The sequence below is a fragment of the Scyliorhinus torazame genome, chromosome 15, assembly GCF_047496885.1.
Source record: "Scyliorhinus torazame isolate Kashiwa2021f chromosome 15, sScyTor2.1, whole genome shotgun sequence".
Taxonomy (NCBI): Eukaryota; Metazoa; Chordata; class Chondrichthyes; order Carcharhiniformes; family Scyliorhinidae; genus Scyliorhinus; species Scyliorhinus torazame.
In genome coordinates, this window is record NC_092721.1 from 171,378,341 (window position 1) to 171,405,153 (window position 26,813).

Sequence of the window (26,813 nt, forward strand, 5' to 3'; positions counted from 1 at the left end):
CCAAATGTTTGAGATGTTTTGGTTGAATCGCGCCTGAGGTGTGTCCTCCGGCCGTCACAGCTTTTGCCACTTGCGACTATTCACATGTTATTGTAATATTTGAGTAAGAAATTGGGCTTATCAACATCTGCTTTGGGATATTACGCATGTTTGTCCGAGCTGCAAAATAATGTCTGCAGCGCACACATACACTTTTTGGGACGAATCATGTTGGATGTCTTATTGGTGGAGAGTGAATGGCTGCCAAAAGTACGCAGGTGCATCATGATGTCAATCAGTGCGTAACGCTGATTTGATGCTGTCGTGCCATTTTCGAGCTCTTTGCTCCAGCTAACACCCTTTTTTAACCTTGCACAACAGGTTGTACAGTAGGAAGAATCCCTCACCACTGCTACTTAAAGGGATCACCGCCTATCTACAGGTTAGTTCCTATTTTCTGTCTGTTGCTATGATTCCACAGGTATTTGCTGCTTCCCAGGTCTTCCGGTTTCCTCCCACAAGTCCAGAAAGACCTGCTGTTAGGTGAATTGGAAATTTTGAATTCTCCCTCTGTGTACCCGAACGGGCGCTGGAATGTGGCGACTCGGGACTTTTCACAGTAACTTCATTGCAGTGTTAATGTAAGCTTGCTTGTGACAATAAAGATTATTCTTATTATTATCGTTGGTTCAGGTGTGGCAGGAGCTGAGGAATTTTTTGTCGGCTTCAAGGCTTTTGCACAAACCAATCGCTCCCAACTCTGAGTCTATATTAAGTGTTCCCCTTGGACTTGGAGAATGAACAGAGGTGACCCAGAGCAGGATAAACTGCTGGAAAAGGATAGATGAGGATGGAGAGAAGGGTGCTCAACAGTAGGCCATACCTGAGCAGGGTCATCAGGGAGACATTCCCTACCTGAACCTCAGTGAGAAGCAATGGCCTGTAAGCTCTTCGCTCCCCAGTGTCAGATGTGAGGGCTTCCCTAAAAATGCACCTGGGATTTCCTCTCGGAAATTCCCAGGGAAGGGTTTATCCAGCAATTGTCCAGAAGTGTTAATTTGCCCTGGATAATTGCACTGCTCTGGGAGCCATCCGACACAGTGATTTGAATTGCTGAGCTTGGATGGTCCAAAGATGTGCAGGTAAGGTGGATTGGCCTTAGTGTCCAAAGGTTAGGTGGGGTTACGGGATTGCGGGGGAGTGTGCATAGGTAGGGTGCTCTTTCAGAGGGCCAGTGCAGACTTAATGGGCCAAATGGCCTCTTTCTGCACATTGCTTGGTTCTATGGTATAGTGCCACACTAATAGTCACTCTGAAAGTGTTAGAAGAAATAGAATCACTTCTAACATCGCCCTTCACCCTTAGCTGGGCAGGAGACCTGCCCGCTGACCCGATTGGAAACACCTCCCCAACCTGATCCCCCAGGTCCTGCCCTCTCCAACCTGACAGAACCCCCCACCCCACCAACCTGGTCCCTGGATCCACCTTGATGTCTAAAATCCCCCACCCCCCCAACCCAAGACATCCAACCCCACTTCCCTGATGTCCGGGCTCGCCCAACATCTGTCCCACCTCGATGTCTGACACCCCAACGTCTGACCCCTCCCTGATATGTGACCCCCCCCTGCAAACCTCACCCCGACGTCCAACCATCCACCCCTTCTACAGTGTTCGACACCCCCTCCCCCCCACAACCTCCACCTCCCACATCCGAAAGGCCCACCCATTCATCCCCTCTTTCCAGAGAGCAGCAGGCTCAGCTTCATTTGGACTGCAGGCTGCATGTTGCAGGGTGTCATTGACTACACTCATATCACTTTGCGGGCACAGCGTGCCAACTTTGTCCAACACGGATTCCACTGGCTCAGCCTGCAGCTGGTGTGTGATCCTAGGCAGTGAATCATACAGATCCTTCCTGGCAGCAGTTATGATGCCTTCATTTTGCAGCAGCTTTCTTTGCCAGCTACATTTGAGTCACCACGGTAAACTAAAGCATGGTTACTGCGTAACAAGGGCAGTGTACTGGAGATATAGCACATGCTGTGGTACACAGCACCTGCACTCACAGATAGCATGCACACAATGAAAGCCATCATAAAGCAAAACATTGGCGTGCTAAAGAACTGTCTGCATCACCCTGGAGAGGACATGCAGCACTTGACAGTGTCAAGATTTGAAATGGAGTGCGGAGCTATGTTAATTTTCGAACAATTGCAGCTTTCACTGTTTTGAAAGCCTTGATGAAAAATGAGAAATGAAATGAAATGAAAATGAAATGATTAAACCTGTTACAGATCACCTGAATCAGTCGTTTTATTTTGGTCATTTCCAGAGATGTTACTTGAGGTAAAATACCTTTTCCTTCTTTTCGTCTCTCACTTTTAAAAAAAAGTTTTTAAAAAAGTGCTTTTGACGAATTCTTTCGACAATAATTCTAGCTATTTTTCTCGGGTGAGTGCATGTGTGTGGTTTAGTTCCACACGGGCGGTAGGTCTGTTAACTCAGGCATCAGGGGAGCCTTCGCAACACGTTTATCAAAGAATCAACAAATGCCAGGGCAAGCTTCATACAATAAAAAGGACACTTTTGATTGAGAAGAATCTTTTTCCTAACCTGAGAAATGTTTCGCGGTTAGAACAGTCAAGGTGCAAATCAATCACTGCACTATTTCTAATCATTCACACTTTAACCAAACAAAACCTAACTATGCACTGAATGACTGCATGTGTCCATGTGTTTGAAGCCTCTCCTTTTACTGCTCTCCATACTTCAAACTGTGTGATCTTACTGGAAGCTGCAGCAATTTAGCAGCTTTAAATCACAGGTATATTAGCTTCACAAAGTAATTGGCCACGAGGGATTATTGAGCTTTACCATTTAATGTGGCTTGTCCAGAATTCAAGGCACGGCATCCCTAAAGGGGAATACATGCTTGGAATTCTTTTGCACAGAGTTGCAAACATGATGGAAAGCAAATGATCAGGTCCCTAAGGTGAGGGGGTGGGGGCAGTGGTGGTGGGGGTGGGAAATGAAATCTATTTTTATACCAGACAATGGTCTACTTCTTGCATGGCTTTGCTGTTATTATCCATTATAGCAGACAGTTAAGGCAGTTATTTTCCCAGATCTTCTGGTCTCCGAATCGTCAGAGTCCAGACATGCCCATTGGGACCCTGTGGCAGTCCTGGCATGTTCACCTCTCTGGGAATCGCCCGGGAAGTTTGAACTTCTGATAGGCAATTCTTCTGCTTCCCGGGATTCTGACTCTGAGCTGGAGTTGGATACTTCAAGCAGTTCTGTGGTACTGACCTGGGTAATTACCCAGGAAGTGTTATACAGATTAAAAACTAGTCTAACATCAGGGTGACTAAGAACTGACCCTCCAATCACTTATGCTGACACACTGATTTCCCCCTCGCCCCCGCATCGTAAATATCCCCCTTGACCCCTCCCAAGCTGCCTGCCCTGACCATCCCTCCCAAATAGCTAACTGCACCCCCCCCCCCCCCCCCCCCCAACACCTCTGACCACCACGTGACTCTCTGACTGCCGCCTGACCACCGTCTAAAACCCTGCCCTCACAACAACTCCTGCTGAATCCCCCTCAACTACCTCCAGCTGGACCTGGTCATCCCCCAACCTCCTGACTACCTCCTACACCCTAACTACCTCTGACCTGATTCTACTACCCACCCTAACCACCTGACCCACACCCCAACCCAACCTGTCTAGCTCCTAACCTGACTACCCCTCCTGATCATCCAGCCGACCTCCACTTCACCCACCGCCAGCCTACTCACCTGTCATCTCACCCACTTACCAACTCACCCACCTCACCCAACTCTCCACCTCATCCACCCTACCCTCCTCACCCATGTGTGCATTTACTTTAACCATCCTTTACACTTAGCTACTTCCTGACACCCTACACATTCACTCATTCGTCCACTCACTGATTCAGCCATTCATTAACATTCACACTCTATATTTAAGTTTATCTTACAGCTGGTGGTGCTGTAAAAAGGGAAGTGCCCTGTCCCCTCCTGATTTTACTCCAATCCGATAGAGTTCTCTGTAATGTTACTAAACTAGCAATCTCGAGGCCCAAGCTAGTGTTCTGGGGACGCAGCTTCAAATCCCTGCCATTCAGGCTTCTCCCACACTGTGTGGAGTTTACTGTGTGATCTCGTGACGCAGATTGATTCCACACCAGGAGGCAGAGACCGCATGGCAGTTGGGCCTTCAGTTCATGTATGGACATAGCCACTGTAGACTGCAGCAGGGAAGTCCACGGCAGGCATGTGGTATGGACTGGGATGGTCATTGGGTGATGCTTCATCTTCCCTGCCATCTGGCTCAAACCTCTTTCATTTAAATTAATATAATAATCACAAGTGGGCTTGCATTAACACTGCAATGAAGTCAATGCGAAAATCCCTGAGTCGCCATACTCCGGCACCTGTTTGGGTACACCTCGGGAGAATTCAGAATGTCCAATTCACCTGACAAGCACGTCTTTCGGGACTTGTGGGAAGAACTCGGAGCACCCAGAGGAAACCCACGCAGACGCGAGTGGAACGTGCATACTCCACACAGACAGTGACCCAAGCCGGGAATCGAACCTGGGTCCCTGACGCTGTGAAACAACAGTGCTTACCACTGTACCACAAATTCAGCCCATTACAAAGAACCAGGAACAAAGAACAATACAGCACAGGAACAGGCTCTCCAAGCCTGTGCCGATCATGTGTTCTATCTTGACCAACCGCCTATATCCTTCTATACCCCATCCAGATAAGTCTTAAAGGTCGCTAACATATCTGCCTCAACCACCTCACTTTGCAGTGCATTCCAGGCCACCACCACCTTCTGTGTAAAAAAACCTGACCCGCACATCTCTGAACATTTCCCCCCCTCACCTTGAACTTCTGCCGACTTGTAATTGTCATTTCCCCCCTGGGAAAAAGCCTCCAACTGTTCACCCTGGACGAGATTCTCCCTTCTGGGGACTAAGCCCCCATGCCTGCCGGAAAATGGGTGAGAATCACTCCGGACTTTTCCCTCGAAGGTCCGGGATGATTCTCCGTTTTCCAGGGGGCTAGCAGAGCCCCGGCCTGCGTCCCGCAGCTCTGGCACACAGCGGGCCCGCGTGGAGGAAGGTAGGTCCCTCTCAGATCGCGATGGCCCGCCAAGCGGTGGCCCCCGATTGCGGGCCTGGCCACCGCTGAGGACCCCCCTCCCCCCCCCGGATTCAGATGTCCCCCGCCCCCCCACCAGGACTGCCACCCGGCCGCGAGTCCTAGCTCCCACCTGGTGGTGCCACATGTAAACCATGCTGGCGGAAGTGCGGCCAGTTGACCGTGGAGAATCACCGCAGGAGCCTGTCCCAATGGCCCCCGACCGGCGCTGCGTCACCGTGCGCGCGGGACTGGCGGGTCCACAGAGAATCACAGAAGCGCGTCGCGCCGGATTTCCGGTGTGAATGGCTATTCTCCACCCACGCGCGATTCTGGCACGGAGGGTCGGAGAATCCTGCCCCCTATACCTCTAATAATTTTATAAACTGCTATCAGGTCACCCCTCAACCTCCGTCTCTCTAGGGAGAAAAATCCCAGTTTATTCAATCTGTCCTCATAGCTAAAACCCTCCATATCAGGCAACAGCCTGGTGAACCTTTTTGTGTTCTCTCTCCAAAGCCTGTACGCCCTTCTGGTCTTTTAAGAGTATCATCTGCGATATCCTGGTCACTTTCCCATGTTACATTGTGTCACTTTCTCAATCCGAAATGGAGGGGTGAATGGTTATGCAAAATGTTCCGGGAGGTGGTGAGCTCTGGGCCCTCAGACACCCGAGTCTAGTCTTGAATGATGAAGCTAACTTGCGTTCATTTGAAAAACAAACCTTTATTTTATATATTTATTTAAATCTTTGCAGTAAGGTCATTTTCTTTCTAAATGCCTATTTAAATATTCAACATAATAAAAATGTATTTTGGTATCAGAGTTAGGGCCAGAGTGATTTCCTGGACCATTTTTGATCACCTAGGTGGGCCAGAATGGAAATTTTACAGGTTGTTTCTCCCCTAAAATTAATCTGGGGTTTTACCTGGTTTCTCACCTCTCCCAGGAGATCAATGGTGGGGTGGAGTGTGTATGTACTGTGACGTATGGGATGGGCTGGGTGGGCCAGAGAGCCTCTACCTGCCTGTCATTGATTGTGCGTTGATTTGTTTTCCAGACTGCGTGAAACCCGGGCCTGATTTGAATGTTTGTTGTGGAATATTAGTATTAAACATGGACAAATCTGGCCTGTTGTAACAATGTTATTTGCATCTAAATTGAAGTAATAATTCAACTTCAAAGCCGCCATTTTATCCTGCATAACATCCAGTTAACATAACAATAAAGGCGCCATTGAGTAATGTCAATCACCATTGGTTGAACAGAATATTTAGTCAATAGTTCCATTGATGTTTGTGGGACCTCCCTGTGGTCAGATTGGCTGCTGTGTTTCCCAACAATTGAGACCATACATGAAAAACACTTCGCCGACTGTGAACTCCTTTGGCAATGATCCTGAGACCTTTCCTTGTCTTTCTCATCAAACCAAGATTGGTATTGGTTGAATTCCATGAACAGGTTGCTTGCCCACATATCTTGGCCAAGATTGTGCTAGACTTGAATAGCAAACATGGAATTTATTTGCGTAAGTAACTGGTGGAAATTAAGGTCTGGGAGATTTAGGGCTGGATTCTCCGATTTTGAGGCTATGTCCGGAGGAAGCGTCTAGTTTTACAATGAAAAGGTCAGCGGCGCCCCCGCACCGATGCTCCATCCTGTGGGGGGCTAGCAGCAGCACAGGGTAAAACTCCCGCTGTTCCCGACATAAACGGCCTCAGAACTGCCGGGTCCGTGGCCGTGCATATGCGCGGTCACGCTGTCCAACATGGCGCGGCTGCGCATGGACCCGGCCAGCCAAATAGTGTTCCCCCGGACCACCCCCCACCAGTACCCCCAGCTCTTCCCAAAGCCCTCCTTGCCAGCAGCATGGCTCCCCCCCGACTGTGGCGACGCCGGACATAGTCCGCAGCCGCCATGCCGGGTTTACGAAAACTCAGACCACACGCTACCCGTGCAGTCGTGAACTTGGCCCATCGGGAACAGAGCATCGGGGGAGGTCCTCAAAGCGACTTGCTGACTCCGCCGCAATGGCGTGCGGCGCGCTCCTAGATAAGCCGGTTTAGAGGGGACGAAGCATCCAAAAACGGCGCCGACCCCGATTCAGTTGCAAACGGGGATTCTCCGCCCGATCGCCGGATATGATTTCGGCGTCGGACAACGGAGAATCCTGCCCTTAGTTTTTACAGCCCTTTCCCTATGCGAGGTAGTAATTCCATAGAACGACAGAATTCCTACAGGGCAGAAGGAGGCCATTTGACCCGTCGAGTCTGCACCGATGCTCTGAAAGAGCACTCTACCCAGGCTCACTCCCCCACCCTACCCCGCAACCCCTCCTAACCAGCACATCGTTGGCATGTGGGTGGAAACCGGAGCACCCGGAGGAAAGATGTGTAGGCTAGGTGGATTGGCCATGCTACAAAATTGCCCCTTCGTGTCCTAAAGGTTAGATGGGGTTACTGGGTTACAGGGATAGAGTGGGGGTGGGAGCCTAGGTAGTGTTCTTTTGGAGGGTCAGTGCAGACTGGATGGGCTGACTGGCCCTGATTATGTACTTTAGGGATTCTATGAAACCCACGCAGACACGGGGAGGAAGTACAAACTCCACACAGTTCGATCCCGCCAAATAAAAGAGAAGTGAAATCACTCGACTTCTTAACAGATTTTTATGGGCAAGATCTCCAGAGGATGTCTTTACTTCTGGCCCCGTCTGACAAATATTGAGGCATCAGCACATGTGTACACACTTTGTAATAAATGGAGCAGCTCGATTGCTGATTTCCATTAGAGGTAGTTGGGAGGCCTCTGGTGGACATGAGCTTTGTAACCATGGGAATGAAGAGTGAACGGGTGGAGAACAAGCTCCATAAATCCATCTGTATGGAAATTAAAAATTTGATCATAAAAATAATATCTGTACTATTTGTTTGTAGATTAATGTATTACTTTAACAGTTGTTTTATTGAAACAATATCTTTTTGCACTGTTTTACGTAGATTTCCCTGTGCTTTTATTTAATCTCATTCAGCTGGGGAATGCTTTCTCAGTTTTTATTGCTGGCATCGTGTTTACAATAACAACCACGGCAGCAAGTTACATTTATATGGTACCTTCAATGAAATTAAACATCCCGAGTGTCATGATATTCAGGTAAACATCATGGTGCAAACACACATACACACTGATGGACAGATCAACGGACCAATCAATACACACACAACATCACAGCCAATCACAGGCAAGAGCATACACACTATAAAACGGGAAACACGACACTTCCCGCGCATTCCAGCAGGAGACAGCTCAGGGCACAGAGCTCACGACAAGCCACTCAGACATCCACCATGTGCTGAGTGCAACTCCAAGATAGTATTAGGAATAGTTCCACAGATTCAAGGGTTATGATCGAACCACAATAACCAGTTTACCATTGTAAATATATGTTAGTAATAAAACTGAGTTGTGCCATCCGCAACCGTGTTGGTTCGTCTGTGTAGCAGAGCGCCCAACACAACATAGTACCAGGATTGGAACCCGGTAACTGTGAGACCTACCTACGAATCCTCAGGAATCTGCCATCCTGCGCCATGGACACCGTCAGCACGCCGCAGCAGCTACAAATCGCTGGAAACCTCGGCGTCAATTGGAAGCTGTTCAAACAGCACTTCCTGGAAACCAACGAAAGGGAGAGTGTTTCGGACACCAGAAAGATCGCCATCCTCCTCTCCACGGCAGGGCAACACGCCATCCATGTCTACAACTCCCTGGTGTTCGCTGAAGGTGAGGACAAGACCAAGTACAAGACGGTCCTTCTCAAACTCGACCAACACTTCAGCGTCGAGGTAAATGAGAGTTTCGAGAGGTATCTCTTCCAGCAGCGCCTGCAGGGTAAGGATGAGCCCTTTCAATCCTTCCTTACACACCTCCGTATCCTCACTTGTCCTGCGGTTACGACACCACCTCCGATTCAATGATTCGGGACCAGATTGTTTTTGGGGTCACCCCGGGCACCCTACGCCAGCAGCTCCTCAAAATTAAAGGCCTCACCCTAGCCTCCGCAAACGAAGCCTGTGTCCTTCATGAAAACGCGACCAGCCGCTACTCCCAATTTCAAGCGGCCGAATCGGCGCGGCAGGGGTCCTACGCGGCCGGATCGGCGAGGCAGGCGTCCTACGAGGCCGAACGGGTCCATGCGATCGAGTTCCTCCCGGCCCGCGGCCCGGACGAGGGCGGCCATTTTGCGTGCTTTCCGCGGCCTCCCGCGTTTGTGCGCGCCAAAAAAGACGTCGCGCAGCGGGACGTGATGCGCAGGTGCGCTCGACGCAAGACCGAACTGCGCATGCGTGGTGGCGCAACGACGCCATGACGTCACGACGTGCGGCAACTGCGGAGCCGCACATTTAATGTGGCAATGTCCGCAAAAACCGACAATGCCTCCGCTGTGGCAAGATGGGCCACTACGCTGCCTGCTGTCGAGCAGCTCAACCTGCCAATGCTCTCCAATTCCGACAATCTCGCAGGGACGTGCGGACCATTCAGCCTCCTCACTACGAGTCGTGCCCAGACGATATCCAGACCAGTGACACAGATGACCGGTACGCCTTCCGTGTTGTGGTCATTGATAGGAACCGGATGTCTCCAGGCAGGACCCACCAGCGGTTGCAAGTGAACAGTGTCAATCCGGGTGATGAATGGTGTGCCACCCTAACGGTCAACCGATCACCGATAACATTCCGTCTGGACATCTGCGCCTCCGCCAACCTCACAGCATGGTTAGCTTTCTACGCCATGAAGGTCAGACCACCAATTCGGCCATCCCGTTGCAAGATGGTCGACTACAATGGAAACGTTATCCCGGCCATGGGATCCTGCCAGCTCCAGGTGACACACAACACATACACGGCCACACTGTCATTCGAAATAGTCGGATCATCAAAGGACTCCCTGCTAGGCGCACAGGCATGCAATGTTCTCCACCTCGTTCAGCGGGTACACGCTCTGTCTCCGGAAGGCACATCAGACTTCCCGGATGCAGAATTTAGGGCACAGCTTCAATCGCTCCTCGCCCACAACCAGGAGGCATTCGAGGGCATGGGCACACTGCCCTATACCTACAGAATACGATTCAAACCGGACGCCACCCCGGTCATTCACTCACCTCGCAGGGTCCCAGTACCACTCAAAGACCGCCTCAAGCAGCAGCTGCAGGATCTCCAGGACCAAGGGGTCCTATCCAGGGTCACGGAGCCCACGCCGTGGGTCAGCTCCATGGTGTGTGTTAAGAAGCCCTCCGCCGAGCTCCGGATCTGCATTGATCCAAAAGACCTCAACAACAACATAATGAGGGAACACTACCCCATACCCAAACGGGAAGAGATCACGAGCGAAATGGCCCGGGCTAAAATCTTTACAAAACCGGATGCCTCGAAGGGTTTTTGGCAGATCCAACTGGACCAGTCCAGCAGGAAGCTGTGCACCTTCAACACTCCTTTCGGCAGGTTCTGCTATAACAGAATGCCGTTTGGCATCATCTCGGCATCCGAGGTCTTTCACAGGATCATGGAACAGATGATGGAGGGCATCGAAGGGGTGCGCGTCTACGTGGACGACGTCATCATCTGGTCCACCACACCACAGGCGCACATCAATCGTCTCCAGCGTGTCTTTGTGCGGATACGGGAAAACGGCCTGCGCCTCAACCGAGCCAAGTGTTCTTTCGCCCAAACCGAGCTGAAGTTTCTGGGGGACCACATATTCCGGTCAGGGGTCCGTCCGGATGCAGACAAGGTGAGCGCCATTACAGCCATGCCGCAGCCAGCAGACAAGAAAGCAGTGCTACGCTTCCTAGGCATGATCAACTTCCTGGGGAAGTTCATTCCCAACCTTGCCTCCCACACAACGGCTCTTCGCCACCTAGTCAAGAAGTCCACGGAGTTCCAGTGGCTGCCCGCACACCAGAAGGAATGGGAGGAGCTCAAAATTAAGCTCACCACAGCCCCGGTATTGGCATTTTTCGACACATCTCGTGACACTAAAATTTCGACTGATGCCAGCCAGTCCGGCAATGGGTCAGTACTCCTACAGTGGGATGACACTGCATCATGGGCTTCGGTCGCCTATGCCTCGCGAGCCATGACCCCCACAGAACAGCACTACGCGCAAATCGAAAAGGAGTGCCTGGGTTTGCTAACCGGAGTAGACAAGTTCCATGACTACGTGTATGGTCTCCCCCAGTTTACCGTTGAGACTGACCATCGCCCCCTGGTCAGCATCATACATAAGGACCTGAACGAAATGACCCCTCGCCTCCAGCGCATCCTACTTAAACTCAGGAGGTATGACTTCCAACTGGTCTACACCCCGGGAAAGGACCTTATCGTTGCAGATGCCCTATCTAGAGCAGTGAGCACACCGCCCGACTCGGAGGGGTTCGTCTGTCAGGTCGAAGCGCAGGTGGCCTTCACATCGGCAAATCTGCCAGCCGCCGACTCCAGTCTGACCCGTATTCGCCGGGAGACTGCGGCTGACCCCCTTCTACAACGTGTGATGCACCAGATGACGGGAGAATGGCTCAAAGGGCAGTGCCCGCAGTTCTACAATGTCCGGGACGATTTGGCCGTCATTGACGGTGTCCTCCTAAAGCTGGACTGGATTGTGATTCCGCACAGCATGCACAAGTAGGTCCTCGACCAACTACACGAAGGCCATCTGGGGGTCGAGAAGTGCAGACGGAGGGCCCGAGAGGCGGTATACTGGCCGGGCATCAGTGATGACATTGCCAATATGGTGCTCAACTGCCCCACCTGCCAAAGGTTTCAGCCGGCGCAACCTCCTGAGACTCTTCAGCCCCATGAGCTGGTGACGTCCCCCTGGGCGAAGGTGGGTGTGGACCTTTTTCACGCGCTCGGCAGGGATTGTGTAATCGTCATTGATTACTTTTCAAACTATCCAGAGGTCATACGCCTGCACGATTTGACATCGTCTGCTGTCATAAGGACCTTCAAAGACACCTTCGCTCGTCACGGCATCCTGATTACTGACATGTCGGACAATGGGCCCTGTTTTGCCAGCCAGGAATGGTCATCCTTTGCTTCTTCGTATGGCTTCACACACGTGACGTCCAGCCCTCCGCATCCCCAGTCCAATGGAAAGGCGGAGAACGGCGTTCACATCGTCAAGCGGCTCCTCTGCAAGGCTGCTGCTGCCGGATCGGATTTCTGCCTAGCCCTGCTAGCCTGTCGCTCGGCCCCACTAGCCACTGGCCTCTCACCAGCCCAGCTGTTGATGGGTCGCGCCCTCAGGGCCACTGTGCCATCCATTCTGGTCCCCACAACCAACCATGCTCCGGTACTGCACAGGATGCAACAGCAGCGCATTCGCCAGAAGATGGCATATGACACACGGGCAACTGATCTTCCCGCCCTGGCGCCTGGAGACGACGTCCGCATCCACCTACCAGAAGGTGGCTGGTCAGCACCTGCCGAAGTTCTCCGACGCGTGGCTCCCCGCTCGTTCCTGGTTGGCATGCCTGATGGCTCCATTCGCAGGCGCAATCGCCGGGCTCTTCGCCTGCTTCCACGCTCGCTACGGGAACTTACACCGGTACCATGCCCTCCTGTTGTTCCTGATGTCGACTTCGTGGAGCTTCCTGCCACCTTGCCCATTCCGTCGTCGCCCGTGGCCAGGCCCATTCCTCAGCCGGTGGATTCTGACCCACCCTTGAGGCGGTCAACCCGAATTCGTCGCCCACCTACTAGACTGGACTTATGAGCCTGTTTGAACATTGAACTCACGGATGCATAATACCACTGTGTTGATATGTTTCTATTTTTCCTTGTGAAAAAAAATGAAAATCACTTATTGTCACAAGTAGGCGTCAATGAAGTTACTGTGAAAAGTCCCCAGTCGCCACATTCCGGCGCCTGTTCGGGGAGGCTGGTACGGGAATTGAACCATGCTGCCGGCCTACCTTGGTCTGCTTTAAAAGCCAGTGATTTAGTCCAGTGAGCTAAACCAGCCCCTACCTAAACCAGCCTCTTGTCGTTACAGGAGTTTGTTTTGACGTTCAACGTTTCCCCGTCTTTTGTTTATGGTACAACCTCGTTGATATGTCGCACCTGACATCGCCCCTTGTATACAGTTTAGCCTCATGTACATGCTGTAGATATTATACACACACACATTCAGCTGCACTCAGTACACATCTCTATTTATAACCACATAGGCACATGTTCTTGTAAAAAAGGGGGATGTCATGATATTCAGGTAAACATCATGGTGCAAACACACATACATACTGATGGACAGATCAACGGACCAATCAATACACACACAACACCACAGCCAATCACAGGCAAGAGCATACACACTATAAAACGGGGAACACGACACTTCCCGCGCATTCCAGCAGGAGACAGCACAGGGCACAGAGCTCACGACAAGCCACTCAGACATTCACCATGTGCTGAGTGCAACTCCAAGATAGTATTAGGAATAGATCCACAGATTCAAGGGTTATGATCGAACCACAATAACCAGTTTACCATTGTAAATATATGTTAGTAATAAAACTGAGTTGTGCCATCCGCAACCGTGTTGGTTCGTCTGTGTAGCAGAGCGCCCAACACAACACCGAGTTGCTTCACAAGAGCATTACAAACAAATGACACCGAGGCACATAAGGTGACATGAGGTTATATGTCCAAAAAGCTTGGTCAAAGAGGTAGGTTTTAAGGAGTGTCTTGAAGGAGGAAAGTGAGAAAACAGGGAGGTGTAAGGACGGTTTTCAAGGCTTGGGCTTGGCAACTGAAGGCGCAGCCTCCAATGATAGAGCGGTTTAATAATAATCTTTATTAGTGTCACAAGTAGACTTACATTAACACTGCAGTGAAGTTACTTTGAAAAGCCCCTAGTCGTCACATTCCAGTGCCTGTTTGGGTACACTGAGGCAGAATTCAGAATGTCCAATTCATCTAACAAGCACATCTTTCGGGACTTTGTGGGAGGAAACCAGAGCACCCGGAGGAAACCCACGCAGACACAGGGAGAACATGCAGGCTCTGCACAGACAGTGACCCAAGCTGGGAATCGAACCCGGGTCTCTGGCTAAAGATGGGGAAGCTCAAGAGGCCAGAATTAGAGAATGGCATTTCTCAGAGAATTGTGGATCTGGAAGAAGTTGCAGAGATAGGGGGCGAAATTCTCCATTATCGGCGGAAAGTCCGCCGATCGGCGCAAAAAACGGCGCAAATCCGACTTGCGTCACGTCGGAAAAATAGGTCGAACGCCTCCGGCCCGAAATGGGCTAGCAGCGATGTAACAGGATCCGCGCTTGCGCAGTGGATCACGCCATGCAGCGGCATACGCGCCGCACGGCGTGACGGCTCATAAGGCCGCGCTGCTCTCCCCCACCCGACCGGAACACCCGACCGCAACACCCGACTGGATGGCTGGCCGCCGCTCAGCCCCGAGGTTCGAGTCACGGGATGTGGAGGCGCTCCTGGACGCGGTGGAGCAGAGGAGGGACGCCCTGTATCCCGGGCACGGCTGCAGAGTTGCCCCACGCCACAGCCGGCGTCAGTGGAGGGAAGTGGCAGAGGCCGTCACCGCTGCGGCCCACGACACCACGGACAGGCACCCAGTGCCACAAGAAGGTGAACGACCTCGTCAGAGCAGGCAGGGTGAGCCTCCCCATATCCCCCCCTCCCCCATATCCCCCCTCCCCCATATCCCCCCTTCCCCCATATCCCCCCTCCCCCATATCCCCCTCCCCCATATCCCCCCTCCCCATATCCCCCTCCCCCATATCCCCCATATCCCCCCTCCCCCATATCCCCCATATCCCCAAGTGAATCCAGCCCTAAGCTTAACCTCTGCAATGCACGCGCAACCGATGGCGTGCATTCATATACCTGCCTAACAGTGTTGCCTTTTACCCCTGCCAGCCGCCCCCCCCACCCCCCCCACAGGATAAGCGCGCACACAACAATAGGGAGCATGTGAGGACTGGAGGAGGCCCCGCTGATGAGAGGCCACTGACCGAGCACGAGGAAAGGGCCCTGGAACTGGCTGGCGGACCTGACGACCGGGAGGTTGCTGATGCAGAGGTCGGGGGCGTAGTAGCAAGTGAGCCACCGACAGCCCGTCCCCATATCTCCCCTCCCCTATATCCCCTCCCCCATATCACCTGATCACTGCCTGATGTCTAACCATGCATGCTTCATTGTGTATCGCAGGACCAAACGTCCAGGCACCCATCCCCGCAGATGCAGACCGCCCGCAGGATGCCCCTCGGAGGCCACGGGAGACGGAGAGACACGAACCCTCCAGCATGCGACGCCCGCAGGATGCCCCTCGGAGGCCATGGGAGACGGAGAGACCTGGAGCAACAGGGAGACGACACCCCCGTCACGTGCGGGAGCGACCACCCAGCGACGAGGGGGGCAGCCACAGTCCCCCGTCACATCCGAGCCAGGACACCACTACCCAGGATACCACTACCCAGGACACCACTACCCAGGACACCACTACCCAGGACACCACTACCCGGGACACCACTACCCGGGACAGCACTGCCCAGGGCACCCCTACCCGGGACAGCACTACCCAGGAAGACAAAATACCGGACAGTGACACAGAGTGGATGGGTGGAGACGAACCCCCACCACAAAGTGCCATGGACTCAGAGTGGGACGAAGAGCACGACACAACGCCACTGCTGTCACCAACACCCTCCACCATCGCAGAAACACTCACCTCGGTTGGGCACTTTAGTGATGAGGCGTCCGGTACACTCACTGGTGCGCACAACACAGCCGTCCCGGTACAGCAGGTGGAGGTAGGAGCAGCAGAGGGGCCGGGCGGTCGGAGGGCAGCCCAGCCCAAGCGAACATCTGCCGCCCAGATGGATCCCGGGTCCCTGCAGTTACCACACCCACACATAGATCCGATGCAACCACCGACCCGGAGACGAGCGAAGAGGGTGACGGGCGGCTTGCGGCGGCTGCAGTCGCAGGTGGAGGAGTCCACCCGCGTCCAGGAGCTGGGAGTGGTGCCGGTCATGCGTACCACCCAAGCTGACACCGCACGGGTGGCGTCCGCGGTGGAGGCAATGGGTGCGACGGTGTTAGACATGGGGAACGGTTTGCGAGGCCTGGGGCTTTCCGTGCAGGCGGCGTCTGTGGCCCAGGAAATGGCTGCCCTCTCACAGGAGGCCATGAGCCAGTGCCAGCGCCAGATGGCAGAGGCGCTCAACGCCATAGCCCAGTCTCTGCAGGCCATGGCCCAGTCTCAGCAGGCCATGGCCCAGTCTCAGCAGGCCATGGCCCAGTCTCTGCAGGCCATCGCTGAGGGCATCGGCGCCAGTGGCCATGTGCGAGCCGGCGTCGCACAGTCACAGACAGGGTTTGCCAACCCCCTGGGCTCCATGGCTGCAAACCTGCAGACCCCTGTCGATACCAGCACGGACCTCCAGGACTGGCAGCGCCAGATGTCGGGGGGGTGTCGGATGGCCAGTCCGTTCACATCCCCCACCCATGTAGAGGCCTGGGGGCCATTGGGCACACCGAGGGAGGAGGAGGTGGTGTGGTTCGTCCCGGCTCCCCCTGTAGGGGAGGTCCCGGTACACTGCGACACCTCGGACTCCCCCCCTTCCGTCCCAGGTGCATCGGGTGGGCAACGGGCAGGACAGGCTGGCAGCTCGCCATCCCAGTCGCCCGGGCCGCTGCCTGGCCCATTTAGGCCAGGACGCCCCAGGAAACGGCCGCCAAAGGGATCCAGTGTCAGAGGGCAGGAATCACAGGAGTCCACCTCCAGTTCTGCTGTACCGTCTGGGGAACCACGTAGACGTAGTCAAAGGGCCCGTAAGGCCAAACAATTAGACACTGAGTAAGTTGGCACGGGTGCAGGGCACAGATGAGTTTTAGGGGCTAGGGCACGTGCATGAACTCCTTTGGTTATTAAAGTCAATGTTACACCTACAGAAGCTGCCTTTGTGCTCTGTCCAAAGCGTGCGGGGGTGTCATGTACGTTGAGCGCAAGTGTGTGTGTGAGGGGTGGTCTTACCTCAGCCCCAGGTGAGTCTGCCGCCTTCCCCTGGGCCGCCATCAACATCCCCCGGGCAGAGGACGGGACCGTGCGCTGCAGTGTCACAGCCGCATGCAGGGATGGTCCGGGTGGATGGTGGTACTGTGGCCATGGGTCAGACATAGTCCAACGATGTAGAGCAGGAGCTCACCGCAGGGCGGGTTGTCATCATCCTCCATGGCCTGCAATAGACACGCGTCCACCCGCAACTGTGAGAGCACAGCCCGTTGTGCCGCAGGTGGATCGGCAATGGGGGGGGTGGTGTGCATGCGGGTGGGATGGGTGGGGTTGGGGAGGGGGGGTGAGGGTGCTGGGTGGGTGGATGGGTGGGGGGTGTGGGTGGTCGGCTGTTGCCATGGTGTGCGGTCTATGGCCATACTACCTGATTCCCACGCCCATCTAGTCAGTGAAGCGGGTGGCTGTCAGTCTGTCCCGTGCCCGCTGGGCCAGCCGGTAACGGTGGACAGCCTGTGTCTACCCCGTCTGCCCTGACCATTACCCCCATCCCCCTCATCTGGGGAGGACTGCGCCTCCTACTGCTGCTCCTCCACTCTGCCCTCCTCTGCCTGCGGCACATCGCCCCTCTGCTGGGCTATGTTGTGCAGGGCGCAGCACACCACAATGATGCGGCCGACCCTATCTGACCAATACTGGAGGGCGCCCCCAGAGAGGTCCAGGCACCTGAAACGCATCTTCAGCACGCCAAAGCACCTCTCTATCACTCCCCTTGTCGCTACATGGGCATCATTGTAGCGGTTCTCCGCCTCATTGCGTGGCCTCCGTATAGGCGTCATCAGCCACGATCGCAATGGGTAGCCCCTGTCGCTCAGCAACCAGCCCCTCAGCCGGGGATGGCGTCCCTCGTACATGCCAGGGATGGATGACCGCGACAACACGTATGAGTCGTGTACACTGCCTGGGTAACGGGCGCAGACGTGCAGGGTCATCATGCGGTGGTCGCAGACCACCTGTATGTTCATCGAATAGGTCCCCTTCCTATTGGTGAACACGGCCCTGTTATCTGCAGGTGGCCGCACGGCGACGTGCATCCCATCGATCGTGCCCTGGACCATGGGGAACCCGGCCACGGCAGAGAAGCCCACGGCCCGGGCATCTTGGCTGGCCCGGTCCACGGGGAAGCGGATGTAGCGGTGCGCCATGGCATATAGGGCATCTGTCACTGCCCGGATGCACCGATGCACCGATGTCTGCGATATGCCGGACAGGTCCCCACTCGGTGCCTGGAATGACCCCGTTGCATAAAAGTTCAGGGCCACCGTAACCTTGACGGACACGGGGAGAGGGTGACCCCCGCCAGTGCCACGCGGTGACAGGTGTGCCAGCAGGTGGCAGATGTGTGCCACGGTTTCCCGCCTCATCCGGAGTCTCCTCCTGCATTCCCGGTCCGTGAGGTCCTGGTATGACTGCCGGGGCCGGTACACACGGGGCGCCCTCGGGTGCCACCGTTGCCGTGGGGCCGCGACGTCCTCCTCCCCCTCTTCGTCCTGTCGGTCAGGTGTCCCTCCAGCCTGGGCGGCTGCCGCCTGTCCCTCTGCGGCAGCCTGCGCCGCCTCTCTGGCACGCTCCTCCTCCTCCTCCTCATCCAGGGCAACATAGACATGAGCGGCTGCCGCCACGGCGGCCAACATCGCTGGATGATTGCAAAACATGACGGCCTGGTGGGGGGGAGGGGAACGACGACATGCCATCATTGCCCATATCCCCTCCTCCCCCCAGCCAGGTGGCATGGACCGCATGGGTCCAACTGTTGGAGGCTGGCACCTGGCCAGGTGGACCAACTCACTTGCCCTCGCATCCCCCTCCCCGGCACGGACCCCCCCCCAACCTCCACCCCGGCACGAACCCACCCCCCAACCTCCACCCCGGCACGGACCCCCCCCCAACCTCCACCCCGGCACGGACCCCCCCCAACCTCAACACCGGCACGGACACCCCATCCCCCTCCCCGGCACGGACAGCCCCCCCAACCTCCACCCCGGCACGGACCCCCCCCCAACCTCCACCCCGGCACGGACCCCCCCCCCAACCTCCACCCCGGCACGGACCCCCCCCCAACCTCCACCCCGGCACGGACCCCCCATCCCCCTCCCCGGCATGGACCCCCCCCCCAACCTCCATCCCGGCACGGACCCCCCACCCCCCTCCCCGGCACGGACCCCCCCCAACCTCCACCCCGGCACGGACCCCCCATCCCCCTCCCCGGCACGGACCCCCCCCCCCAACCTCCACCCCGGCACGGACCCCCCATCCCCCTCCCCGGCACGGATTCCCCCCCCAACCTCCACCCCGGCACGGACCCCCCCCCAACCTCCACCCCGGCACGGACCCCCCATCCCCCTCCCCGGCACGGACCCCCCATACCCCACCCCGGCACGGACCCCCCATCCCCCTCCCCGGCACGGACCCCCCCCCCAACCTCCACCCCGGCACGGACCCCCCATCCCCCTCCCCGGCACGGACCCCCCCCCCCCCAACCTCCACCCCGGCACGGACCCCCCATCCCCCTCCCCGGCACGGACCCCCCCCCCAACCTCCACCCCTGCACGGACCCCCCCCCCCCCCAACCTCCACCCCGGCACGGACCCCCCATCCCCCTCCCCGGCACGGACCCCCCCCATCCCCCTCCCCGGCACGGACCCCCCCATCCCCCTCCCCGGCACGGACCCCCTCCCGGCACTCCCCCGGAGCCCAGTCTACTCTAACCCCACCCCGCCGCACACACACACACACAACCCGAGACACACCTCTCCTCACGCATTCAGACTGCGGCCACGCCATCGACTGCCCAGAGCCAACCCCCCAGGCCGTCACTCACCTCCACGCTGGTCGGCGTGAACCTGGAGCACATGGTCACGCCGATGAAAAAGAGGTTTAATTTACGTCGACGTGAACGGTCATCGCGTCGACGGGACTTCGGCCCATCCGGAAGGGAGAATATCGGCAGGCCGAAAATCGGCTGCCTTGCGCAGACCCGTGACATTCTCCGACGGCAGTGGCGACATTAACGCCCCGCCGACTTTTCCCCCTTCGGAGACTTCGGCAACCGGCGGGGGCGGGATTCACGGCGGCCAACGGCCATTCTCCGACCCTCTGGGGGTCACAAAAGTGATAGGGGAACAGGGGGCGGGCTTCTCCCATCCCGCGGCAGAGTGTCCACGCCGTCGTAAACGCCGTCGCGTTTTACGACGGCGTGAACAGGCCGCTGCCAGGCCTAATTCTGGCCCCTACAGGGGGCCAGCGAGGCGCTGGAGCGGTTCACAGCTGCTGAACCCGGCGTGAACTGGGCGCCGTGGGATCTGCGCATGCGCAGTGGTCTCCTTCAACTCGCCACTCGACCCTCCCACGCTGAGGTCCCACCGGCTGAGAGCAGGTTAGAACGGCGCTGGCGGGACTCAGCGTTTCCACGACGGCCGCTTGGCCCATCCCGGCCCGAGAATCGGCGGGCTGGCCGCACAGAGCGGCCCACGACCGGCGCCCCGCCAATCACGCCGGCACCAATGGCGGAGAATCGCGTGCCGGCGGCGTGGCCCGGTCGCGGGGATTCTCCGGCCCGGCCCCGGGCTGAGAGAATCCCGCCCAGGACTTGGTGTGAATTAAGATACGGGCAGTAGAATTCTGGATGACCTCAAGTTTATGGAGGGTTTACTGAGGAGACCAGCCCTGAGTGCGTTGGCATTGTCAAGCCTGCAGGCAATAAAGGCAGGAATGAGGATTAGGGGGCTTATTTATTGAGGAGTATAGCCTCCTGCTTCCCAAGATACAAGCAGTCAAGGTTCACCATGACAAATAATAATTTAAGTGATAATTTTAAAATGAAGATGTAAGCTGTCATGATATCCACATTAACATATCAAGGTGCAATCACACACACACACTGATAGACAGGTAATTGGACCAACCAACACACACACAACATCGCAGCCAATCACCAGTGAGAGCACATGCACTATAAAACAGGGAACACCACAGTTCCCGCTCATTCTACCAGGAGATAGCTCAGAGCACAGAGCTCACAGCGTGCCACTCAGACATACACCATGTGCTGAGTACCTCACTAAGATAGTGCTAGGGCTGGGTCCACAGGTTAACTGGTGAAGTACGAACCACAGCCAGAAGTTAATAGTTATTATTGCACAGAATAATAAAACAGAGTTGTACCATCCACAACCGTGTTGGTTCGTTTGTGTATCGGAACACCCAACACGACATGGTACCAGGTGTGGGGTCGCGCCAGCAACTGTGAGACCTACCTGCACCTCTTCAGAAACCCGCCATCCTGTGCCATGGATACCATCAGCCCGCCGCAGCCGCTCCGGATCGCTGGAAATCTTGGCGTCAACTGGAAGCTGTTTAAACAGCGCTTCCAACTCTTCCTAGAAGCCACAGACAGGGAGAATGCATCGGACACCATGCATCCAGCTCACTGGACTAAATCGCGGGCTTTTAAAGCAGACCAAGGTAGGCCAGCAGCATGGTTCAATTCCCGTACCAGCCTCCCCGAACAGGCGCCGGAATGTGGCGACTAGGAAGATCGCCCTCCTCCACCCCACGGCGGGGCAACACGCCATCCACATCTACAACTCCCTGGCATTCGCGGAAGGCGAGGATAAGCCGAAATACAAGACGTCCTTCTAAAATTTGAGGAACATTTCAGCGTGGAAGTTAATGCGAGCTTCGAGAGGTACCTCTTCCAGCAGCGCCTGCAGGGTAAGGATGAGCCTTTTCAATCTTTTTTGACACACCTCCGTATCCTCACGCAGTCCTGCGGCTATGAGGCCACCTCCGACTCCATGATTCGGGATCAGATAGTTTTTGGGGTCACCTCGGACACCCTACGCCAGCAGCTTCTCAAAATAAAGCGCCTCACCCTAGCCACCGCCATCGAGACCTGCGTCCTCCATGAAAACGCGACCAGCCGATACTCCCAAATCCAGGCGGCCGAATCGGCACGGCAGGGGTCCTACGAGGCCGAGCGGGTCCAGTCGATCGAGTTCCTCCCGGCCCGCGGCCCGACCAAGAGCGGACATTTCGCGGACTTTCCGAGGCCTCCCGCGCTTGTACGCGCCAAAAGAGGGGACGTCGACGCACAGGGACAGGATGCGCAGGTGCGCTCTACGCAGGACCGCACCGCGCATGCGCAGTGACGCAACGAACGCCATGACGTCACGACGTTCGGCAACTGTGGATCCGCACACTTAAAGAGACAATGTCCGGCCAAAGCGCGCCAATGCCTCCACTGTGGCAGGATGGGTCACTACGCTGCCCGCTGTTGAGCAGCTCAACCTGCCAACTCTCTGCAATTCCGCCAGCCTTGCAGGGACGTGCGGGCCATTCAGCCCCCATACACTGAGTCAGACCGGGGATACCGATGACCGGGAACCCATCCGCATTGCGGTAATAAACAAGAACCGGATGTCCCCAAGTCGGACCCACCAGCCGATGCCAGTGCACAGCATTGGTCCGGGCGATGAATGGTGTGCCATCCTAACGATCAACCGATCACCAATCACATTCCGCTTCGACACTGGTGCCTCCGCCAATCTCATTGCATGGTCAGCCTTCTACGCCTTGAAGGTTAAACCACCGATTCTGCAAATCCCACTGTCAGCTGGTTGATTATAACGGAAACGTTATCCCGGCCACAGGGTCCTGCCAGCTCGAGGTTACACACAACTCACATACAGCCACATTGTCTTTTGAGATAGTTGGATCCTCGAAGGACTCTCTGTTAGGTGCACAGGCGTGCAAGATCCTCCACCTCGTTCAACGGGTACACACTCTGTCTCCAGAAGGCACATCCGATTTCCCAGATGCAGACTTTAGGGCGCAGCTCCACTCACTCCTCGCCCACAACCAGGGGTTTTTCGAGAGCATAGGCACACTGCCCTACACATACAGAATACAGCTCAAACCGGACGCCACCCCGGTCATTCACGCACCTCGTAGAGTCCCAGCACCACTCAAGGACCGCCTCAAGCAGCAGCTGCAGGACCTGCAGGACCAAGGAGTGCTTTCCTGGGTCACGGAGCCAACGCCATGGGTCAAGTCCATGATGTGCGTAAAAAAGCCCTCCAGCGAGCTCCGGATCTGCATCGACCCAAAAGACCTGAACAACAACATCATGAGGGAACACTACCCCATACCCAAATGGGAAGAAGTCACGAGCGAAATGGCCCGGGCGAAAATATTCACCAAGCTTGATGCCTCAAAGGTTTTTTGGCAGATTCAATTGGATCAGTCCAGCAGGAAGCTGTGCACTTTCAACACTCCATTTGCCAGATACTGCTACAATAGGATGCCGTTTGGCATCATCTCGGCCTCCGAGGTGTTCCATCGCAACATGGAACAGATGATGGAGGGCATCGAAGGGGTACGAGTCTATGTAGACGACGTTATCATCTGGTCCACCACACCACAGGAGCACATCAATCGTATCCAGCATGTCTTTGCACGGATACGAGATCAGAGCCTGCGCCTCAACCGAGCCAAGAGCTAAAGTTTCTGGGGGACCACATCTCCCGGTCAGTGGTGCGGCCGGATGCCGACAAAGTGGCAGCCATCGCAGCCATGCAGCAGCCGGCAGACAAGAAGGCAGTGCTGCGCTTTCTCGGGATGGTCAACTTCCTGGGGAAGTTTATTCCCAACCTTGCCTCGCACACAACGGCTCTTCGCCACTTGGTCAAGAAGACAACGGAATTCCAGTGGCTGCCCGCACACCAGAGTGAATGGGAGGAGCTCAAGGTCAAGCTCACCACCGCCCCGGTACTGGCGTTCTTCGACACCACTCGGGACACAAAGATCTCGACTGATGCCAGCCAGTCCGGCATTGGGGCAGTACTCCTGCAACGGGACGACACCGCATCATGGGCCCTGGTCGCCTATGCCTCGCGGGCCATGACCCCCACAGAACAGCGCTATGCGCAGATTGAAAAGTAGTGCCTAGGTTTGTTGACCGGCATCGACAAATTCCACGATTATGTGTATGGTCTTCCGCAGTTCACTGTGAAGACCGACCATCGCCCCCTGGTCGGCATCATTCAGAAGGACCTCAACGATATGACCCCTTGCCTCCAGCGCATTCTGTTCAAGCTCCGGAGGTATGACTTCCAACTTGTCTCCACCCCGGGAAAGGACCTCATCATCGCGGATGCTCTGTCCAGGGCAGTGCACACACCGCCCGAATCGGAGGGGTTCGTTTGTCAGGTTGATGCACAAGTAGCCTTCACATCGGCCAATCTACCGGCTACTGACGCACGTTTGGCCCACATTCGCCGTGAGACTGCGGCTGACCCCCTTCTACAGCGTGTGATGCGCCACATGACAGGAGGGTGGCTCAAGGGGCAGTGCCCACAATTCTACAATGTCCGGGATGACTTGGCCGTCATTGATGGTGTCCTCCTAAAGTTGGACTGGATTGTGATCCCACACAGCATGCACCGGCTTGTCCTCGAACAACTGCATGAAGGCCATCTCGGAGTTGAAAAGTGCAGGCGGAGGGCCCGAGAAACGGTGTATTGGCCGGGCATCAGCGACGACATCACCAACATGGTGCTCAACTGCCCCACCTGCCAAAGGTTTCAGCCGGCACAACCCCCTGAGACACTTCAGCCCCATGAGTTGGTCACGTCCCCCTGGGCAAAGGTGGGTGTGGACCTCTTTCATGGGCTCGGCAGGGACTACGTCATTATAATTGACTATTTTTCTAATTATCCGGAGGTCATACGCCTGCACGACATAACATCATCAGCTGTCATCCGAGCATGTAAAGAAACCTTCACTCGCCATGGAATTCCACTCACCGTCATGTCTGACAACGGGCCCTGTTTTGCGAGCCAAGAATGGTCTTCTTTTGCCGCTTCCTACAACTTTACACACGTGACGTCCAGCCCTTTGCATCCCCAGTCGAATGGCAAGGCGGAAAAGGGCGTCCATATCGTGAAGCGGCTCCTCTGCAAAGCTGCTGATGCCGGATCTGACTTCTGTTTAGCCCTGCTGGCCTATCGCTCGGCCCCACTGTCCACGGGCCTCTCGCCAGCCCAGCTGTTGATGGGTCGCACCCTCAGGACCACTGTGCCGTCCATTCATGTTCCTGAACCCGACCATGCTCCAGTACTGAAAGGGATGCGACAGCAGCGTGCTCAGCAGAAGGTGGCACATGACGCTCGGGCAACTGATCTTCCTGCCCTGGCGCCTGGAGACAACATCTGCATTCACCTACCGGAGGGTGGCTGGTCGGCAACCGCCGAGGTTCTCCGCCGCATGGCTCCCCGCTCGTTTCTGGTTCGCATGCCTGATGGCTCCATTCGCCGGCGTAATCGGAGAGCCCATTGGCTGCTTCCAGGCTCGCTACAAGATCATGCACCGGTGCCACGCCCTCCCGTTGTCCCTGATGTCGACTTTGTTGTGCTTCCTGCCACTCTGCCTGTTCCTCTCTCGCCCGTGGCCAGGCCCATTCCTCAGCCGGTGGATCCTGACCCACCCTTGAGGCGGTCAACCCGAATTCGTCGCCCACCTAATCGACTGGACTTATGAGCCTGTTAGCACATTGGACTCACTGAATTGTTTTACAGTACTGTTAACGTGTTTCTTTCGTGTCGTTCCAGAAGTTCTCTCTCGTTGTTCGCTGATTGCACTTGTTTTGTTTGTGGTACAACCTCGTTGCTCTGTTGCACCTGACACCTTCCTCTGTATATAGTGTAGCCTCATGTACATGTTGTAAATATTGCACACACACATCCTCAGATGCACTCAGTACATACCAATATTTATTAGCATGTAGGCACATGTCCTTGTGAAAAGGGGGGATGTCATGATATCCATATTAACATATCATGGTGCAATCACACACACACTGATGGACAGGTAGTTGGACCAACCAACACACACACAACATCGCAGCCAATCACCAGTGGGAGCACACGCACTATAAAACAGGGAACACCACAGTTCCTGCTCATCCTCCCAGGAGATAGCTCAGAGCACAGAGCTCACAGCGTGCCACTCAGACATACACCATGTGCTGAGTGCCTCACTAAGATAGTGCTCGGGCTGGGTCCACAGGTTAGCTGGTGAAGTACGAACCACAGCCAGAAGTTAATAGTTATTATTGTACAGAATAATAAAACAGAGTTGTACCATCTACAACCGTGTTGGTTCGTTTGTGCATCGGAACACCCAACACGACATAAGCAAATAGATATATCACATATATCTTATGATTTATCTGCACTCTGTACTTCAGGATAGCAGAAGTTCCACTCCAGTAACCCATTATATCTGAATGTTTGTAGTTACTAATGCAATCTGATGGCAAACTGTTAAGTTCCTGATGTCCATCTGCATTAATAATGTAATTAATTTATCATTCCACCAGTCTCTCTCTTCGCATCACATCAGACCCAAATCGACTTAGCCTTTTTTAAAAACAGGCATTGCCAATAGAGCTGGAGCCATGCTTTGTTTGTATAGTCATCATCCATGAGTCACTTCACAAACTGTTTTACAACTTAAACTTCAGTTACAAATGCAGCACGTATCTGCTAACTTACAGAA

The 26,813-nt window shown here is 55.1% G+C and overlaps 1 long non-coding RNA gene across 1 annotated transcript in view; it reads left to right on the top strand.

Annotated features, from left to right (window-relative positions):
* The window catches only part of LOC140391454 (uncharacterized), a 90,666-nt gene that overhangs the window by 53,257 nt on the left and 10,596 nt on the right, over positions 1 to 26,813 (top strand). Inside the window, exon 2 of the long non-coding RNA XR_011935078.1 lies at positions 361 to 421. This is a non-coding gene — a long non-coding RNA (uncharacterized lncRNA). The remainder of the gene's footprint in view (positions 1 to 360; positions 422 to 26,813) is intronic.